This window comes from Gracilinanus agilis, chromosome 5 (assembly GCF_016433145.1).
Source record: "Gracilinanus agilis isolate LMUSP501 chromosome 5, AgileGrace, whole genome shotgun sequence".
In the NCBI taxonomy this organism is placed as follows: domain Eukaryota; kingdom Metazoa; phylum Chordata; class Mammalia; order Didelphimorphia; family Didelphidae; genus Gracilinanus; species Gracilinanus agilis.
Window position 1 is genome coordinate 269,939,067 of NC_058134.1, and position 21,889 is coordinate 269,960,955.

Sequence of the window (21,889 nt, forward strand, 5' to 3'; positions counted from 1 at the left end):
TTTTCCCACCATTCCCAGAATTGGATAAAGTTTTCTCACAAGACAGAAGTTGGACTAGCCCATAACTGAATCGAAAGGGAACTGAGCTAGATCCAGACTACAATAATGTCAATGGAAGGAATGACAATAAAAGCTGAATGCTTTAAAGTTATAACAGCCCACTGTGACGGCAGCAACATCCACTCCTCAAAGGCCAGGCCTCTGAAACTTGAGACTTAGCTTCACCAGGGGACTAAGGCCCAGGCTGCAGAGAAGGCCTCTAAAGCAGGAAGGCCCAGCACACCGGAGCGCAGACCACTAGGCCTGGCCCAGCCTGCTGCCAGAGGGCACCGCCGTGGCAAACTAGGGGCAAGGGGAAGCTGTGTCCGGCCAGACCAGGGCTGGATCTCTTGCTCAATACCCTCATTGGGTTTCAGGCCCAAGGCCTGACCTCAGTTAGGTCTGGCTTAGAATAGAAAGTCTGACCTAAAAGAAGGAAAACAAATGAAATGTCCCCCTCTCTTCCTTGACAAGGAGTGGAAACTGCATCTAACGTTAGACCACTTTCCAATGATGAGGAAATCGCACCCTAGTGACCAAAAAGTCAGACACAGGACTGAGCTACATTAGTGGAATGAGAGGCGTCTAGGATGGCAACTCAAAGGCTGCAGAAATTAAAGGTTTACTGGATTGGGCCCAACTCAGACCAATCCAGTAGTTCTGTGGCTGGATTCAAATAGATACATGTAGATAAGGGTTTCCTCTTCTTTCCTAACCTCCGTGCTGGCAGAAAGACAGACAGACGCCCCCTGGCCGGGGGAATTCTGCCAAACCTAAGGAGCATCGCCTCATGGACTTGACTTTCTGTGCCAGTGATTCGAGCCCAGCTTCCCCATATCAATGAAATCTTGCCCAATCTAGATAAAGCAGATGCCTTTCCTACCACAGAAAGACGATCTATCCATGCAGATGGGATGACCATTTAGTAGAAACTCTTCCACACCTCACTGCTGGCTGCAAAAATTTAACATTAATTAAATATGGAGCAAAATATAACCAGAGAGCTAGCCTGCCATCGGTCATGGATTGACGGACCCCCCCAAATCCTCTGACTATGTACACAGACCTCGAGATATCCTTGAAAACTCTACCAATAAATATAACTGAAAACAGAGCCCGGTCACAGTCTGAACTGTTGCCTACAATTGCCTAGATAGAACATGGATCTATTAAATTTTTTAATGATGTTTAATAGACGTCACAATACCAGACACTCATCATCTGCAAACTTCATGGAATGAAAAGCTTTCAAATTGCAGATGCCTATTGGAAGAAATCCACATTAGGTGGGAATAGGATAAAATTCATATCTTCCCATCATCCAGTGCTTTACTAGAGATGATGCTTTCATTGAGCCTACAAAAGACAACCTTGCATCCAAATGCTTTTATTCAACTACAAAGAGCAGTTATTTATCTATCTGTGCAATGGTCCATGGAAAATTAAATAGAATAATTTATAATAATATATTTCATTTATAGGCACAAATGTATGATTAATATATTTAGAATAGAATTTATTTCTATGATGAATAATATATAATATAAATAATAATTTATAATAATAGGACCAACTAGGTGGATCAGTGGATAAAGTGCCAGGCCTGGAGATGAGAGGTCCTGGGTTCAAATCTGGCCTCAGACACTTCCTAGCATTGTGACCCTGAGCAAGTCACTTGACCCCCATTGCCTAGCCCTTGCCACTCTTCTGTTTTAGAATTCATATGAAGGTAGAAAGTATGAGTTTTTTTAATTGCCTAGAGCACTAATGGGCTTTCCCAGAGTCCTAACCACCATATGTCAGATGTGTAACTTGTACCCAAATCATGCTGGTTCTGAGATCAGCTTTTTGTCCACTGGTCAAGTTCAGCATGTCTGTACTAGACCTCATTGTTTCTCCTCCAAACCAACCCCTCCTCATAAGTTTGCTATTTTTATCAAGGGTACCACCATCCTTCTAAAATCCCAAATTTATAACCTCATATTTATCCTTCACTTCATTCTTCTTCATCACCTAGATAGCTATTCAGTTGTTAAATACTGTTAATTCTCCCTCTTTTGTGTCTCTGCCTACTTTCCCATCATCCCATATCCTACTATTTGCACTTCTTAAACTAGACACCATCAGGATCATTCTTCCAGGAAAATTTTTCACCAAAAAACTCATCATTCTGGGAGATTGTATCGGGTCTGATACAATATTAAATATCTTAAAAATTTATAAATTAAGTAATTTATAATTTATTAATTTATATACATTTATAAAATTTTTATAAATTTATAAATTAAACATTACATATCTTAAAATTTTATAAATCAAATAATTTCTAATTTATTAATTTATATAAATTTTGTATAAATTTATAAATTAAATACAATATTAAATATCTTAAATTTCACACCTCTTCAATATCCTCTCTAAGTATCCCATGCCCCCTGGACTGCGAGTCTGGGGGACAGGGCAAAGAACTGCTCCCAAAAGTAAGAGGCCATCCAGCTCTTCATTTTCCACCAGCTACACTGCTTGGACTGGTTTCCACCATGCTTCTGTGCTAAATATCTTCTCCCCACTGCATCTCCTTTTCAACTTTTCTTTTGTATGTTGCCTTCCCTCCTTAGATTGTAAGCTCCTCGAGGGCAGCAACTATCTTTCTTTTTCTTATCTGCATCCCTACTGCTTAGCCCAGTGCCTGGCACATCATGAGTTCTTAGTAAATATTTACTGGCTGACTTACTTCTCCTTCTCTCCATTCATATGGTCACTATCTGAAGAATATCTTGCCTGTCCTCTTGGAATAGCATCCTAAATGGCGCCCCCATACCCATTCTCTCCTCTCTCTAATCCATCCGTCCTCCAAGATGATATTCCTTCTTTTTTCCCAAGATGATATTCCTAAAGTACAAGTCCAACCATGTCATTCTTTTCCTGGTAAGCCTTCAGTGGCAACATATTGCCCCTTAGATAAACTACACCCCCCTGTTTCAGCTTTGAAAGCCTCCCTAATGTGGCCCCAACTCATCTTTTCAGACTGATTTCACATTACTTCCTCGAATTCCAGTCAAACGGACCCACTTGTTATCCCCCATCTCCTGCCGATGTGTCTCTGCCCCAACCATCGCCCATCCTTGGAACGCCGTCCCTTTCCATCGCCCTCTCTTGGAATCTGTGATGCCCTTCAAGGCTCAGCTCCTAAATGCAGCTTTCCCATTCCACAGCTCTCCAGCTCTGACTGAATGGCCCTGTATGCATTCATGAGTGTGCATACACATTAAATCCCATCCCACCCCCCATGCCCTCCGGAGGATGGATGGCCCTTCAGAAGCTCTGTGCAGCACTGTGCGCTCTGCCAAAGGCATCCCAGGTGACGTTGGAGGTGTTGTGTGGCAGTAGAGCCTACACTGGTGTGTCTGCTGTGTTCTACAAGCCTGCTACAAGCCTTTCCATCAAGCCAGAGGGGCCAGCCATGACAACAGACACAAACTTTAGAAGATACTCTGAAATTCTGCTCCACCAGCATGGAAGGATAATTTATCATTTTGCCCACCAGATGGCTCTATCCTGGATCGCCAGTACAAGGAGATCCTCTGTGCCCAATGCCAATAAGCTTTATGGCTTCAAAGATTTGAGAGAGAAGCCCCAAAGATGTAGGGAGAGAAAGGCCTGGTTCTGAATGAATCGAGGCTATCATCTGACTCAGGATTATTAAAATACATAATTATACATACATAAGCACATGTTACACATACATTGTATACATTTATATGTATATACATAAAATACATTAATTTTTATGGTTCACCTCAACTGCATCTAGGAAATTTTCTGCTCTCTGTCAGCCAAAAATCCCATCCATAACAGTCAGACAAATGATTTTGGAAGGGATACACAGTTTATTAAACAGAGTTAAATTGCATAAAAACAGTCATGTTTCCCTCTAATGGAACAGCCCTGTCTAATGGTTTCCCAAACCCAAATCTCCTGCTGCTGAGTCCTCCTAGCTTTCTAGGTTTGGAGAAGGATTAGGGGGGTTGTGGCATGTCTGGGACATTAAAGGGTAATATAGGGAGAAAGATGAATCTCCCAACCTCCTATCCAATACCTGCTGGCACTCAGAAATAGTAACAGTGGATAGATCCCAGGACTCTAGAATTTTCCTCAGCAAAAAATCTCCTCTTGCAATCCACACTGTGATTATATATCTTTATCTCAGGTCTGGACAACAGCCCTTCCACATGTTGTTCCAGATTATCCCAGGACCACGGCTACTCTTAGCCCAAGAAGTCTGCTTCTCGATACCTGGTGTTCCTCATCCAGTGGCAGCCAGGCTCTCCAATATGAAAAGCCCAGGAGCCTAATTCCTGAAGCTCAAAGCTTCATCGTGTCTAGAGAACCTCAGTCCATTTGGCTCAGCTGGTGTTTGAATCAACTATTGGACCAGAAGTCCTTCTCAGAACAGAGGAAGGGAAAAAACCCAAGACAAAGAAAGGGCGAGGGACCAATGGGTATAGTCACGAGCAAAATTCTCTTGTCCCTTTACCCAGCTCCATCCCTGAGCCAAGTATGCTCTTGGACAGCTCCATTTTCAGTGTCTTTCAGAATTAGGGGAAACCCCCCCCCCACTCCCACAGAAATGAGATGCTTTATGCAGGCAGCCCTGGCACTTACCATGCTGTCTTTCATGTATGCAATAGGTGGTATACTCAATAAATAAATATATGTCTAATTGAATTGAATTTCAAAGCAAGAAATAGTTGTGTTGCTTACTATCCCTCACTCCATCCAATTGTTTTTTTAAAGTAAAACCCAAGGTCTAAATTCCTTCTTAATAAGTCAGATTGCCCTATACTGATCAATTAATTGATCAACAAACACTGTTAAGCACCTAATACGTGCCAGAGGCATCTAGATGACTCAGTGGATAGAGTCAAGAAGGCAGGAGTTCAAATCCAGCCTCAGACACTTACTAGCTACATACCCCTGGGCAAGTCGCTTAACCTCTATTCACCTTCATCCATTGGAGAAGGAAGGAAATGACAGACCACTTCAGCATCTTTGTCAAGAAAACCCCATGGGCAGTGAGGGCTTGAAATGGTCCACAAAGTTACATGTAACTGAACAACGACAAAAATTCACCAAGTGGGGGCAGCTGGGTAGCTCAGTGGATTGAGAGTCAGGCCTAGAGACGGGAGGTCCTAGGTTCAAATCCGGCCTCAGACACTTCCCAGCTGTGTGACCCTGGGCAAGTCACTTGACCCCCATTGCCTACCCTTACCACTCTTCCACCTATAAGTCAATACACAGAAGTTAAGGGTTTAAAATAAAAAAAAAAATTCACCAAGCCATTTTTCCCTTTTCTAGAGAAATATGTACATCTTCCATGAATGACCATTTTTAGAATGACTGAGGCAGAAGCCATTAGGTGGAAGTTCAGATCTAAGATTTCTGTTTAGATGTGTGACTCTGGTCAAGTTAACCTTTATCTGCCTTGGTTTTCCAAAATGGAGCTAAGAACAGCATCCACCTCCCAGGGCTGTAGTGAGCATAAAATAGATTATATTTGTAGAGAGCTTTGCACAGTGCTTGGCCTATAGTTGTTTGTTCTTTCTTTTCTTTTTTTTCTTAACCCTTGCCTTCTGTCTTAGAATTGATGCTTAATAATGATTCCAAGGCTGAAGAGCAGTAAGGGATAGGTAATGGGGGTTAAGTGACTTGCCCAAGGACACACAACTAGGAAGTGTGAGGCCAGATTTCATCCCAAAACTTTCCATTTTCAATCCACTGAGCCACCTAGCTATTCCCTCTCCTTCCTTTTTGAAGAGGACCAATGACACCATGTGAGGATGACTTAGCTGCATTAAGTCATCAGCCTCACTCTTTCCCTTTTGTCATTTTAGCCAATCTGACAGGTGTGAGATGATACCTCAAAATTATTTAGGTTTGTATTTCCCTAATTAGTAGTGATTTAGAGCATTGTTTTATGTTCCTATTTATGGCTTTGGTTTCTTTAACCAAAGTCCATGGGTAAGACAAATTCCACTAATAATGGCTTTTAATAAATTAATAATGGCACTTCATAAATGGCTTATTTCTTTCCTTCCAGAATACAATGGCTTTTCATTATATATATTTAACATTATCTAACCAACTTTAAACTGCAGGGAAAAGTAGTCAAAAGATTCAGAGGCCTTCAGCAACTTCCTAAAGATGACCCAGGAATAACCATCAAAGATGAGGCTGAAGCCTCAGTCTTCTAGATCTGAGTGGTCTATGCTCTCGACATTGAATGGGTTCAATATTTCAAAAGCACCCGCCTAAGAGCAAATAATCTAATTAACTCAGGTATCAAATCTGGTTTATTCCATGTAGAGAATGTCCAGGCCCAACTCATCTGACTCTGCTGCGTCAGGGCTTCCCTCCTCCATTCACACTCATAAACAAGAAGAAAAAGAAATGAAAAGGGAAATCAGAATCATTCACTTTTTGAATTATAGAGGTTGAGCCCGTGTATAGGGTGGAGGGGGGGAGGAGATGAAGGCCAAAAAAAGAAGGTTTGAGGTCTTCTTGTTCATGACAACAACAATGTGAGAATCTTGGTTCCCCCATTTTGTTTTAGTGTTTGTCTACACTGGTGATTTCACTGGAACAAGAAACTGCCAATGAGGAAACCCCCTCTGATGGCTACTCAGTCATGTTGAGTCTTAAAGAGCTGCCTAAGGCACTGACCCAGGGTTGGAGATCTAGGGTGTCCTCAGAGGTCAGTCTAGAACCCAAACCTTCCCGAGTTCAAGACCAACTCTTTCCCCTCCCTCTTCCAGCCTATTTATCGCCACCCCGTGCATGTCACCATGACTAATGCAGAGTTGGCTCCACTGACACACTCCAGATCGTGGATTAAACTAAGCCTGTGGGACAACAAGAAAGAGATGATTTGACAGCCTTGTGAATGAATAAATGGCTTCTCCTTTCACTCGGACCAAAAAAAAAAAAAGGTAGAATTTTGTCTATTCATAAATTTCCTGACAATTGAGTCAATAAGAAAGGGAGAATCAGAAGGCAGAGTTGAACTTAGTTGGGGAGTTATTAATATCTCAAATATAATTAGGTCTTTGTTGAATGTCAAATCGGATACGGTAATAAGGAGGGAAAGGGCAGCTCTGATTTGTGTTTCTATGTAGATAGCTTTTCTCTCAAATACGGATGACACTAAGTGTTTCCTGTTACAGATAATTTCTCAGGACTGAATTCAGTTTAGCTGCAAAGGGGAGCGAGGGCTGGACAATCTAATCTCAGAGATTTATTTCCAACTGATGAGAAGTCATTCTGGAAGTTTAGGGTTGCTTATAATATGCTTCCCATTGACCTAACAGTTGGTTTGCTCTTAGTTTTTAGACTCTCATCTAAATCATCTTTAACTGTTCTTCTGTGAAAGGCTATGTTATTTTACCTTCAGAAATACATTGACAGAATATTAGAATTCTAGTGCAACTAGAGCTCCAGAAAGTCAGGAAGTCTCCTTCTTCCTGAGTTCAGATCCAGCATCAGACATTTATTAGCTGTGTGACCCTGAGCAAGGCACTTAACCTGTTTGCCTCAGTTTCCTCATCTGTAAAATGAGCTGGAGAAAGAAACAGCAAAGCATTCCAGTTTCTTCAAGAAAACTCCAAATGGGGTCATAAAGAGCTGGACACAACTAAAGAGACTGACCAACCAAAGAGAATTCTAAAGATTAAGTCTCTCCTACTCTGTCCCTTCCTTGGACCATTATAATAACTCTACCCATAATTTGGAAGAAAGAAAAATGCATGTTTTTGAGACATGAGTTTGCAAGTACACTATCCTATCCATGATTTTCAGGTGACCCCAAACAAAACCTTACAAATAGAAAGGCCATTGTCAGTTTCCCCAGAAGGCTGTAGAAGAAAATGCTAGTGTAAGCTAAATGCCATTCTTTCCTTCAATTGTAAATTCCAGATCAAAGTAAAAGAGCTTTATCACTTAATTTTGGGAAATATTTTGCTGTGATTCTTTAAATGGTCCTTAAAAGAGACACATAAATTATCATAAGTCCACCTCAGAGTTTGAAAGGAATTAGGCCAGAAGTAAAATCAGACTGAGGGTAAGTATCCTTGTGAAAATTAAAAATATTCTTCCAGGACTGGTCCTATGCTTCATTAGGCTATAGACACACTCTGGAGCAATTAAATGAATTACTATTATCACTAATGATACCTAGTGAGAATGGTGCATCCTTGTAAAGAACTTTTGCATTTTGTGCTGATTTTTTTAAAAGTCTGTGTTTGTGTTTTACCTAAAGAAGCCATTTCAAGGAATGAGTTTATTTTTTAACATAATTTAAGTCAAGATAAAAATATCTTGGCATTTGGGGGTGGGATGGGGGAAGTAAATGTGGAAATAATTCTTTACTGATTCTTTTTTTTTTTCTTCAGACCCTTCACAGAAGGCATCATCTGGCAAAATATACAGATTACGTCTTTCATGTTTCCTCTTTTGATTTCATTCTCTGGAGGTAAACATTCACAAGTTATTCTTCAAATATTAAATCTGTAGCTGTATATAATGTTCTCTTGGTTCTACTCATTTCCCTCTTCATTATCTCATATAGTTCTTTCAAACTTTTAAAAAAAATATTCTGCTTTTTGTTTTTTTACAGAACAGTAGTATTCTATCAGATACCCCTTTGATTTCCAGTTCTTTGTCACCACAAAGATAACTACTATAAACATATAGGTTCTTTTCCTTTTTCCCTAATCTCCTTGGGAAATAGACTGAGCAATAATATTGCTGAGTCTAAGGATATTCAGTTTATAGCTCTCTGGGCATAATTCCAGATTGCTCTCCAAAACAGTTGGATCAGTTCACAGTTCCACAGACAGTGTATTAGTGTCCCCATTTTCCCAACATTTGTCATTTTTCCCTTTTGTCATTTTAGCCAATCTGGCAGGTGTGAGATGATACCTCAGAATTGTTTTGGTTTGCATTTCGCTAATCAGTAGTGATTTAGAGCATTATTTTATGTTCCTATTTATGGCTTTGGTTTCTTTATCCAAAACTTTCTGCTCATATCTTTTACCCATTTATCAGTTAGGATATGGCTCTTATTCCCACAAATTTAACAAAGTTCTCTATATATTTTAGATAGGAGACCTCTATCTGAGACACTGCATGAAAAATTTCCCCAATTTTCTGCTTTTCTTCTATTTGTGATAATATTTGTTTTGTTCATATAAAAACTTTTCAATGTAATATACTCAAAATGATCCATTTTACTTCTCACAATGTTCTCCATCTCTTGACTACTCATAAACTTCTTTCTTATCCATAATTCTGATAGGCTATATTCCCTGTTCTTCTAATTTGCTTATATCTCCTTTTATGTCTAGATGATATATCCATTTTGATCTTTTCTTAGTGAATGGTATAAGAAATTGGTCTAGATTGTCAAACTACCTACCTAGCAATTTTTATCAAATAGTAATTTCTTATCCCAATATCCTGGATTTATATTTTTATCAAATATAAGATTGTTGTAATCTTTTACAATTGTTTTATATCTGATCCGATCTATCTTTCTATTTCTTAGCCAGTATCACATAGTTTTCATAATTATTACTTTACAATACAGTTTAAAATCTGATACTACTAAATAAAATACTTCTAGACCACCTTCCTTTATATTTTTCCATTAATTCATTTGCTATTCTTGGTCTTTTGTCTTTCCAAATGAATTTATTATTTTTTTCTAGCTCAATATGATAATTTTTTGGTAATGTAATTGGGATGGCATTGAATAAGTAGATTAGTTTAGGCAAGATTGTCATTTTAATTAATATTGACTCTGCTGATCTATGAACAATCAATATTTTTTCAATTATTTCGATCTGACTTTATTTGTGTAAGAGTGCTTTATAATTATGTTCACATAGTTCCCCAGCTTGTTTTGGCAGATGTGCTCTCACTTTTTTTATTCTGTCTGTGGCTATTTTAAATAAAGCATCTCCTTTTATCTCTTCTTGCAGGACTTTACTTGCTTCTAATCAATCCTTTATGAATAAAACACATTTTCTAATTCACCTTTTTAATAAAGTCTATTAAAATGGGCAAAGAATAGCCTTGAGAAACTACCACACCAATGCAACTATCAACAATTTGGAAATAGGTCTTGATCAATGACACATGTTAAAACCAGTGGAAATGCACATCGGCCATGGGGGGAGGGTGGTTGGGGGGTGAAGGGGAAAGTAAGACCATGAATTACGTAAGCATGTGAACTTTTCTAAAAAATAAATATTAACAAATGTTTAAAAAAAAAGAATAGCCTTGAAAATCAGATAGACTCAGAGCCACGTGTAAGGGTTCCAAAGAGTGAGTGAATGGGAAAAATATTGTGAGTATTCAAAAGTTACAGACTTTCTTTTTTCCCAGGTGAAAGGTTGTCATCTAAAAAGGAAGAAAATACTAATAAGGTATCACTAATCTGAAGGTGAAATTTTTGTTGTTATTCAGTCATTTCTGACTCTCTGAGACTCCATTTGGGATTTTCTTGGTAAAGATACCAGGGTGGTTCACCATTTCCTTCTCTGACTTATGTTACAGTCGTGTTGGCCCCTGATAGAACCTTGAAGGAAAATAAGGGTGGAAGTGAGGAAAGAGAGTGTTGAAACACAAGATGGTTTCCATGCATGGGAAGCCCTCTGGACTTGGACTGTGTGCCCAGGAGGTATTTATCCTTTTTAGTTGGGCTGCCAGAGGGCATTGGATACTCTCTGCTTTCAGTAGACACCTTCTGGGTACCAATTCCTTCTTCTGTGTTTCATTAGCCTCTATGCTTAACCCGGTAAACCCAAATATCTTTGAGCAAAAATGTTTACTAAGATGGCAGAGTTAGAATAGTCATCAGAAAACATTTCCCCATAAATCTGAAGTGTGTTCTCAAACTAGTATACAGTAAGAAGAATGAAAGACCAGTGGTTGTGCAAAAACATATAGGGAACGAGGAGAGTCCGTTAACAGCATTTTAAAGTAGAGCTACTATGTGCCAGACACTGTGCTAAATGCCAGGCTTCCAAAGAAAGGAAAAAAAACCCTAGTCTTTCCTCTCAAGGAGGTCACAGGCTAGTGAGGCAAATAATTATGTGTAAATGAGATGGATACGTTGTAGGAGTTGATAACTCTAGTTTTGAATTTTTCTGTCTTTTGCTTTATTCTTTTATTCATGCTGTTTAATTCATTGATATTAAGAAACTATCAACTAGTTATTAGTGATATTGAAGAGATTACTAGTCAAAATTCTATTAGATCAATGATTACTGGTTTGATGCTATTGAGGAGAAGGTAACCGGTTGATTGACATTGGGAGACTCTACTGGAGAGGGACTTGAGCATCACAGAATTAGAGGAACCCTAGAGTCCCTGAAGGGTACCCCTAGAGCCCTGAGGGAAAATGGGGACAGTGAGCTTGCTCCTGGGACCCAATCTGCCAAGGCAAGTATGAGTTGGGAGAGTCATCCAGAGCTGGCAGACAAGCTCTGCAAGATGTTGATCCAAATCTGGGCAATAGAGGCTCTTTATCCATTTGTTGGATGGAGAGTCCAAACTCCTATGAGTGATGACAGCTCCCTTGGGGCTTGATGCAATCAGCACAATGCCATCTGCAAAGAGAAGCATCTGGAGTGCCCCAGTGTCCACAGGGAATCCCTCTTCAAACTGGACACTGAGCTGCATCTATTCTATCACAATAGCCAAGAACTTTCACATACATCTCTGTCATATGGCTCACCTGATGTTTATTATCAAATGGTTATTGAAGAAATTTATTTCTATTGTTTAATGAATGGGTGAGCAATACTACCTGTCAAAAAAGCCTATACCATATAGTAGTCTTCTACTGAATTAAATAGGTTGGTTTTTGTTTTGTTTTATAACAATAAATTCCATGGTATTTATCTTCTATTTATCTTTCAGCTAATTATGAGATGATAAAGATGTGGCCCAGTATTGACTGTGGCTTACAGAAGTCTTTGAGTTCCCTACTAATACCCTTATTAAGGATGTCCTTGATTCATGTATAGATGAGTCAAAAAGATTTGGTGTATAGTATACATATAGATCAGTGGTTCCCAAACTTTTTTGGCCTACTGCCCCCTTTCCAGAAAAAAATATTACTTCGCCCCCTGGAAATTAAATTTTGTTAAATTTTAATAGCAATTAATAGGAAAGATAAATGCACCTGTGGCCATCACTGTCCCCCTAGATCGCTGCAGCACCCACCAGGGAGTGGTGGCACCCACTTTGGGAATCATCGAATATAGATAAATAATTATTGATGTTCTTTGCTCACTTTTTTCTATATTAATAAGGTCCAACATTTTTTTCCAAATCTCTGGTATGCTCTCTCTTTGAAATGCCATGTATAAAGTTTCCTCAGTACCCATTCAATTGTAGTAGGTCCATCAGCAATGTCCCCTATACTTGGTCCAATCTAACTGCTTTTCTTATCTTTGCTGTGTTTAGTGTTATTCATATTTCCCCTATGATGGTAGAGTTCAAGTATAATCATTCCCAATCAGTGATGAAGAAAACAGGGGTTTTAAAAATTGTTTTTGTCATCTTTTCCATTTTTCTTCTGTTGGTAGTCCTTCAGTTTTCAACCTTGAATACCCTTGGCATGACTTTGTTTAGGGAAACTTCCTATGCCAACAAAATTATAGGTCTGATAAAAACAAAAATTATATCACCAAGTACTATCATTTCTTCCTTCTCTCAGTCTCTTTGTCTCTCTTTTAAAATCCTAAACTTCTGTCTTGGATTCAATACTGTATATTGGTTCCCAGGCAGAAGAGTGGTAAAAGCAAGACAATGTAAAGAAAGTGACCTCCTGGTCACATAGCTAGGAAATATCTGAAGCTAGATTTGAGCCCAGGACCTCTCATCTCCAGGCCTGGCTCTCTATCCCCTGAGCTACCTAGCTGCCCCTTAAACATCTCTTGTATTTGTCCCTTCCTCATCATTATCACTGCCACAGGCACTTCTGATTTGTTATAACAATGTGCTCTCCTTCTCTCCATCCCATCATAAATATAAACAGCTGATCAACTAAGCATATTCAAATACTGTTTTTATTGTGTCTCTTCAAAACTCTAAAACATACTCTGGATTCCTGTTACCTAACACATCGGGGCAAAACTGTGCTGATCATTAAAATCCCCACCATCTTGTCTCATTACTTTTCCACATTTATTCCCCACTTCTCTCTGTTAAATGTTCCCTGTACCAGTCTCTGCCCATACTTTCCTCATTCTGTTTCAGATTCCTTTTGTCTTAAAATGCATAAGATAAGAAACACCCACAAAAGAAAATCTGTGAGTAGATGCAGTGTGTATTTTTGCATTTGATAGATATATAGTTGACAAATTATACTAGAAAGCAGCTATGGTTCAGTCAAGCTCAAATATTATATGGATTCTATGCCCATGCTCTTCTTGCTTCCCCAACCTTCCTCTTCCTTCTCTATATCAAAGTCTATCAAAATTCATCCTCTATCAAGACTGAACTTAAGTCAAACACTCTCCATTCTGAAGCTTTCTCTGATTACTCCAGCATAAGATGCACCACAGGTCCATAGAATCCATTTGATCTTTCCCTTCTTTGAATTCATAAATTTAGAGCTGGAAGAGAATCTGGAAGTCATTTAGTCCAACTCCTTTATATTACATATAATGAAATCTAAATCCAGGAAGTTGACATTGTAAGGGTTAAAAACAGTTTGACTAAATTTATGAGTTAAAAAAAAAGTTGTTGTGGTCGCCATTTATAAAAGTTAAAATTAAACTATGAGTCAATAGGAGGTTCAGTGAGAAATATAGGAAGGAGGTAGAAAATATAGCCTAGCCAAAAATACCCTAATTCTAGCACCTTCAGACCACAAATGTGAATTTCACCAGTCCGCTAGAGTATTTCCAGTAAGGCATTCCAACAACCAAAAACTGACGCCAAAGAGGCTGAGCTGCAAAGGACATTCTTTCACTACAAGGCAAGAGCCTCACTGAAGCAATTGTCCCTCTTTAACCTGAGTCTCCAATGCAAGAAGCCAAATCTTCGCCAGAATCCAAAGTCCAGATCAGGAGACCAAAATCCAAAAAGCCAAAAGTTGCTGAAAACTGCCGAAAAACTTTAGGGCACAAGAGGCCAAGACCGCCAAGAATCCCACCAGAGCTCATGCTCCCTAAGCTAAAGGCCACCAAGAACGAAGAGCCAAGAATGCTCCAAGCATGGAGAGGAATCCAAGAATCAAGAGAGCGAATCTCTTTCAGGCTCCTGCTTATATACATTTTTCTCCACCCATCAGCTCTCCTCTTCCAGTCTCAGGAATCAGTTACAGCCTTTCAATTTATCTAGCACCGCCCATGGAGGGGGCAATGCTTGTCTTCTGTTAGGACATGAACTTTCTTTGTTAATGAATAAGCGTTAAGTAGAGATCCTTTAAGTTCTTGATTGGTGAACTTAAAATAGTCAAAGGGAATAAAAATTCCCTTTCACAACATGTTTTGCCTAAGATTAAGATTGGTAAAAATGGGATTGGAACTCAGGTCTTTTGACTCTAAACCCAAAATTCTTTCCATAATGCCATTCTGCTTTGCATAACTCATTGATTATTCTCTGATTATTTCACATATTTGGAGAATTTTAGCTTCTCGAAGAAAAGGATAATGTCTAATAATCCTTCCTTATCCTCTATGGTGCTTTAACACAGTTCTGGGTGCTCGTCCTGATTGAATGTTCAGTAAATACTTAGAAAATCATGAAGTGTTAGAGTTGAAAGGGACCTCAGAAGCCAGTGATTACAAATCTCTCCTTTTACAAATAAACTGGGGGCTTGGACTAAAACCTAGGTCTATGGCCTCGTCATCCAGTGTTCCTCTCATACCTATTTTTTGGTTGACTGATCACTAACTAAAAATGAACAAAATGATAAATATCATTAAAAAGATTATTTTGTTCTGTTTGTTTATATATCATTATGTGATTTAGGGAAAGAATGAATTTCACTCCTTTTCATAGCTCCAAGGAGATATTCATTATTTACTTATAGCAAGTAATACCTTAACAGTAGTTTAATGCCTCCTGGCATTTGGTTGCCATTTTGGAGTTGTTTCCACTGAAGTTTTCTTCTTGTATTTTAAAATTACCAACCAGCCTTTGAGCTATCAAATTAGGAAAATTTCTAAATGCCCACAAATTTTAAATTTAAACGAAAAACAATGAACATCTTTATATAATTGGAATTTTTAGTATGATTTTTTTTCTATTTGAGTTTTAGTTAATTTCCTGTTAATATTTACTTCAGAACTGTGTGACAGTATAGACTATTCATTTTCTTGCCAAATATTTCTAATGTTACCTTTTAAAAATCAAAACACCTTGGAGGTTTCTTTAAAGAACACATCTAATTACATGAATTCATTTTCCTAGCTGATAGGCTAAATTTTTTTTATCTTCATATCAAGTTATAGAGACTGGATTTAGGCTAAAAAGGCATATTGGTAAAGAGAATTCCCTTATGTTGAAACTCCCTCTACCAGTACAATTTAGAGTCTTAGGGTACTGCCTGGAGCACTGAAAAGTTAAACAATTTGCCTAGAGCCATAAGGGTAAGGATTGTGTCAGGGACAGTATTTGAATTTAGGTCTTTGTGATTTCAGAGATCCACTGGCATGTTGTATCTATCCTGTTTTAATATCGAATGACTCTCAGGTCTAAAGACAGGAGCTCCTGGGTTCAAATGGGACCTGAGACACTGCCTAGCTGTGTGACCTTGGGCAAGTCATTTAACCCCCATTGCCTAGCTCTTACCACTCTTCTGCCTTGGAACCAATACTTATTATCCATTCTAAGATGGAACGTAAGGGTTTACTTATATATAAATATACATATATACACATGAAACAACTACCATTCATCTATAAAACCTTAATTATTGCATTTGGTTAATTGACTCAAATATTTAATTCATAGAAAAATCACTTATTTCATTATTTATTGATGTATTTCATAGGAAAACATTTCTAAAGGCATAAAATCAGCCTGGATAGCCTTCAGAGTTCATTTTCTGCTGTGTTGCCTTTTACAATAATGTTTAAGATTATTTATAATTTATCCCTTTGAAAGATAGCCAATTGAAAATATTGGACATATATATTATGGTACACCAAGTGGACTTTCTATAGAAAACTTAGGGTAAGAATAAATCATTTAAAGGTAATACCCACAGTGATGAGATCATAGGTCCAGTGGAGTATTAGACTGTCAATATCTTACAAAGATTCACCTTGTATAAAGAATTTTATACAATTATTTAAGGAGTAATTCTATTTTTTTAAACCCTTACCTTTCATCTTAGAACCAATACTGTGTATTAGTTCCCAGGCAGAAGAGCAGTAAGGGCTGGGCAATGGGGGTTAAGAGATTTGCCCAGAGTCATACGTCTAGGAAAGTATCTAAGGCTAGATTTGAACCCAGAACCTCCCATCTCTGGACCTGGTTCTGAATGCCCTGAGCCACCTATATTTCCCTGAGCAATTCTATTTTTAAAGTGGGTAGTCACTGACTATTAGACTAACAAATATTTTTAATCAGTTCAGAATATGTTTTGTATCAATTTGGCTTGTTTCCATTTTGTTTTGATAATTTCTCTTGAAAATGCACAAATTGGGTCTTATTTCTATTTAAGCCTGACACCATCCCCATCAGAATCCCACAGTGATGCCTCTTTATGGGATGGAGGTGACCTTGGCTACTTAGAGGCTATGACAGCAGAGAGCAGGCTCTGGCAGATTCTCCACTTTGCTGGGATTCAAGGACATTCCCAGTGACAGATTGTGTGCTACCCAAGGACCAGTCGAGCTTAATGCAGAGAGGTCATTATCAGAATTTTGGCAGGTAAATGATAACTCTACAGGCCAGAGCAAAGCATGATGTAGTCGGGTGAAAACACAAATTGTCCCTCTGCTCTAGACAGCTTTTTCCTGCTTCTGTAGGATGTTGGTACAGAGACAGCAAAGGGAACAGAGGGTACCAAGTAGGACACAGGTTTTTCATGAACTCTAAACACTAACTGTTGGCATTTTAAATATGTGATTTTTTTTATGTCCAGCAACCAATGGGGAGATGCCACTGCTAGGACTGAAGCAAGTTCTTACTGATGTGTTCAACATAAATGAAGACAAAAGGCACAAATGAAAAGACAGTTTGCAGATTTTCCTTGAAGAAGTGAATAAAGACTATAGTTTCGTCATGCATCCAAAGGCAAGAAAAGACCCAATTTCATGGAACACCTAGTCTTCTCTTTTCCAAGTGCTTCAAATGCAAACACGGCACTATTGAAGATAATTGAAGCTCATGAACCAATGTCTGTTACAGAAGAAAGAGAATTCAGTAAAAGCCACAAGACAAGTGGCTTTTCTAGTTAAGATGGTACAGAAGTTGGAAGGAAGTTGGACTTCTTATATATCCTTCAAACAACCCCACATATACATACACAAAATATGAGAGTCAAAAAGAAGAAAACTGGAGGGAAAAAAGGGAAGAACATAAAATCAACATAGAGGAACCAAACACAGAGATCAGACTATAATGTGTAGAGAGGAAAGTGAGTCAAAGGTCTACAGCTTTTCAGAATTCTCTAGCCAGCAAAAGAGTTATTTCCTCACCCCAACTCCCAATACAGGGAGGCTGCTGGAATGAGAAAAATGAAGAACAATTTTCTTACCACAGAGTCTTCCAGAATTCTGTAACTGCCTTAGCTGTTGCTTTTTGCATTAGACAAGAGGGAGTACTGATAAGGTTCTGGGTAGTCCATTTACCAGTTTCTCTTGATCTCATTTCTGTTTAAAGAACTAGAGCTTTTGGAAGATTTATGTTAGTCAGGAGATATGATAAGACCCTCTCCATTCCACTACTACCCCTTCCCCCATAAGCTGCCCCAACCCAAAACTGAAAAAAGCACAAAGGAAAAAGTGAAGCTTGGTTCTTTCTCAAGAGCTGGGTTCTTCCTCCATAGCTGGCTTCTCCATTTACTTCTTAGAGCCTTTTTGTTCTTAACCTTTTTTTTTTTATATCATGGAACCTTTGGCAGTCTGATGAAGCCTATGGATCCATTCTTAGAGTAAATGGGATTTTTAAATTACAGTTTAAGGAAATATTAACTTTCATTTAGAGGTAGTGAAAACAACTTTTTCTCCCCCACAATCAGGTTCATGACATCCTGAAATCCATCCAAGGACTCCTTGGGGGTCCATAAACCAGAGGCTGTCCCTACCTTAGAGACTGTATCCCATCTAAAGAGTAGGATAGCATTTTAGAACTACCAAGAACTGCCTTGTAAGGACATCAAAATGATGGAAGAGCTTCTTTATGCCTCCTAAAGGAAAAACAAAAATTAAACAATTTCTGTCCTTCTTTTACAAGTTCTGAATAGGGCACGCTCAGTTTTAGGTGCTACAGATCACAGCATAACAAAGAAATAATCCTGACTTCTATGAGCTTATATTCTAATGGGGGAAGCTAAAAATATAAATAGCATAAATGTAAATTATACCTATACATGCACAGAATAGAGGGAATGGTGGTAAGGTTCTAGGAATTATTTACCAATTTTTCCTGATCTTTTTTTCTGTTTGAAAAACTAGAACTCTGGGGAGATTTTCTAAAAGATTATATATAGAGAGAAAGAGACAGAGAGGAAGAGACAGAGAAAGACAGATAAATAGATGGATGGATAGATAGAGAAAGAGAGAGACAGATGGATAGATGGATAGAGAGAGACAGAGAGACAGATGGATAGAGAGTCAGAGAGAGACAGATAGACAAATAGATGGATGGATAGGGAGTGAGGGAGGGAGGAAGGGAGAGAGAGAGAGAGAGAGAGAGATGAATAGATGTCCTGATTTGAACTCAAGTCTTTTTTACTTCAGGACCAGAATTCTATCCACTGACCCACCTAGCTGCCTCTTAGGAGGCATACACTTACAAAGTAGTTAAATACAAGGGAGGATGTTAGCGGTTGAGATCAGAAAAACTTTCTATAGGAGATAGCGCCTGATTTGCATCTAAAGGAAAACCCAGTAAGAGGTGAGGATGAAAAAGAAACACATTCAGACACAGGAGATGATCAGTGCCAAAGAAGAGAAATGAGAGATAGAATGTCATGAGTAAAAAACAGAAAGAAGGTGTGCAGAGGGTGGAAAGAGGAATTGCCAATGAGACTAGAAAGTTAGATTGGAGTCAGGTTGTATAGGGTAATAGATAAATTTATCTTTTATCCTAGATGAAATAGAAAGCTGCTGGAGTTGTTGGGAGGTGGAGAGAGAAGATAATGTGGCCAGACCTGTACTTATGGAAAATCACTTTAGTAGCAGTGTGTAGGATGTGTGGGAGCTGAGAGAGGCTCAATGCTCACTGAGGCAGATAGATCAATGAAGTCACTGTTGCAAAAATCTAGGCTACAGATGATGAGAGTTTGAGCCAAGGTGATTGCTGTGTAAGTAGAAAGAAGATAAGGCCATTGATAACAATGTAAAAGTGCTTAGAGTTTGCCTAAATTATTGAATGTTTCACAAGGGTATTCTAGAGAAACAGGAAAAAAAAGGGAAAACCCAAGAGAGGAGAAGAGAATGAGAACAAGATAATCTTAAAGTAAAGCTAAAGATGTCTATATAGTTTTTATTATTTATTATAATATCAGAAAAAGGAACTTTGAAGTGGTTTTGTTAAGTTTGTGTTAATAATAGGAATAGTTAGAATAAGAAAGTTTCTCTTCTTCCTTTGGTAGAATGACTAAAGAAGACAAACCCAGGAATTATAAAGCTAAATGTAGATTGACTGAACTCTCTAATTTAAAAAAAACCATCTAAAAAAAGAATGATTTATTCATTCCAGCTTTGCAAAGGAAGAACATTTTTATCAATCTAACAAATGGAAGAAGCTAATTAGAGACAAAATCAATGAGTTTTGATTATACATAGATAAAAGGTTTTACTCAACAAAAAACAATTGGTCTTTTAAAAGAAAATAGAGGGGCTGGGGGAAAATATTGGCAGAAATATATCAGGTAAAGGTCTGACACCCAGAATCTATAAAGAATTAAAATGTATCTCTAAGACATACTCCCCATTATGGCAATGGTCAAAGGAAATGAATAGACAATTTTCAAAGGAGAAAATATAAACTATTAATAACCACATGAAAAGATGTTTAAATTCCTTAATAACTATAGAAATTGCCTCAGCCAGCAATTACTTTCTTGCCTTGCCAAGCAGAGAGACATGACCACTAAGGGAAACACTGGTTTAGAGTGTAAAATTATTTGAGAAACATCATGGAGGATGTTTGCAGAAAGTTATAAGCAATATCCTCTCACAAAACAGTGAAAGCTAGGGAGAGGGATATAAGCCATCCGAAATCCTGATGTAAGATCTAGCTAAACCAGACTGATTAGTCCAAGAGCATTTGTAAGGAGCCGAGAAGGAATACATCCAATAAATGTGAAATAAGATGGCTCAGTCAGCATGTCTATGGCAGCCTGGTTTCACTAGTGACAATAATCCACATCTGGATGAAACTCCTTTGCTACCCATTACACTTACTCTTTAAGGAAGTGGCTGTACCATTAAAGATCGAGTCAGCATTGACTCTCTCTAGGCTTCAATTTCCTTAGTTATGAAATGAAATCAGTGGCTTCTAAGGCCCTCTCTAGTTGTAGCACTCCCTCTGGGATGCTCCCCTGCCCCCAGAGGAGCAACTGGTAATCCCAGGTTCTATATATGCTCTTATATATGTTATATATGTTATATATATATATTATATATATATGCGGATATGCTCTTATGACTGGCTCATGAGCCCCTATTGGTGTGCTTCTCATTAATAATCAGATGACACAATTAGCTCTTAGCAAAGTCATTCCTTAAGATGTCAGAGTAAGAACAGCTGTGAAATATTGCCCTAAAATATATAAATATATTTTATATAATATAAATAGATATAGGCTACCCTCTGCCATAAAGATAAATACTGCTTGTGAGAAGAGTGAGCACAAACTTAGGGTACAATGGCGTACGTCTAGGGAAGGCATGTGCTTCCAAGCTAAATCACAATTCTGGTACTGGAGGGTCTAAATAACTTGTTGGAGTCATTTAGTGGTTATCAGTCTTGACCCACTATTCATGACCCCATTTGGGGTTATCTTGGCAAAGATACTAAACTGATTTGCCATTTCCTTTTCCAGCTCTTATTACAGATGAGGAAACTGAGTTAAAGAGAGGTTAAGTGATTTGTCCAGGATCACACAGCTACTAAGTGTCTGAAGACAAATTTGAACCCAGGAAGATGAACTCTTAGGAGCCTCATAAAGCTTTCTCTAGGTTCAGTATCTCTGCAATATAAATTGCTCAACTGAGCTCCTGAGGTGTCCTATTCCTCCCAGTTCAATTCTTAGTTGTAGGAACTAGCTCTTCCATAGACCCATTGCTAGTTCTTTTCTTTGCTGATAGAAGTCCTGCTTTGAGCTACTTCTGACCTCAAGTGAATCTGTGCCAGTCTGGAGAGTGTGGATCTGCTTTCTCAATGGTGACTAGAACTCTTTCATAGTCTGGATGGGATGTCTCTTTTTAAATCAGAAGCAACTCCATTAAATTCCATGGATAATGGGAGTGGGAAGGAAAGTAAAGAGCTGAATTTCCCCTTTACCTGGATTTCTCTCTTCAACTTACATGAACCACTGAACTACATCTTTCAATTGCTAGATGTGTCCAAAGGGGGAGAGAGAGAAGAAGAA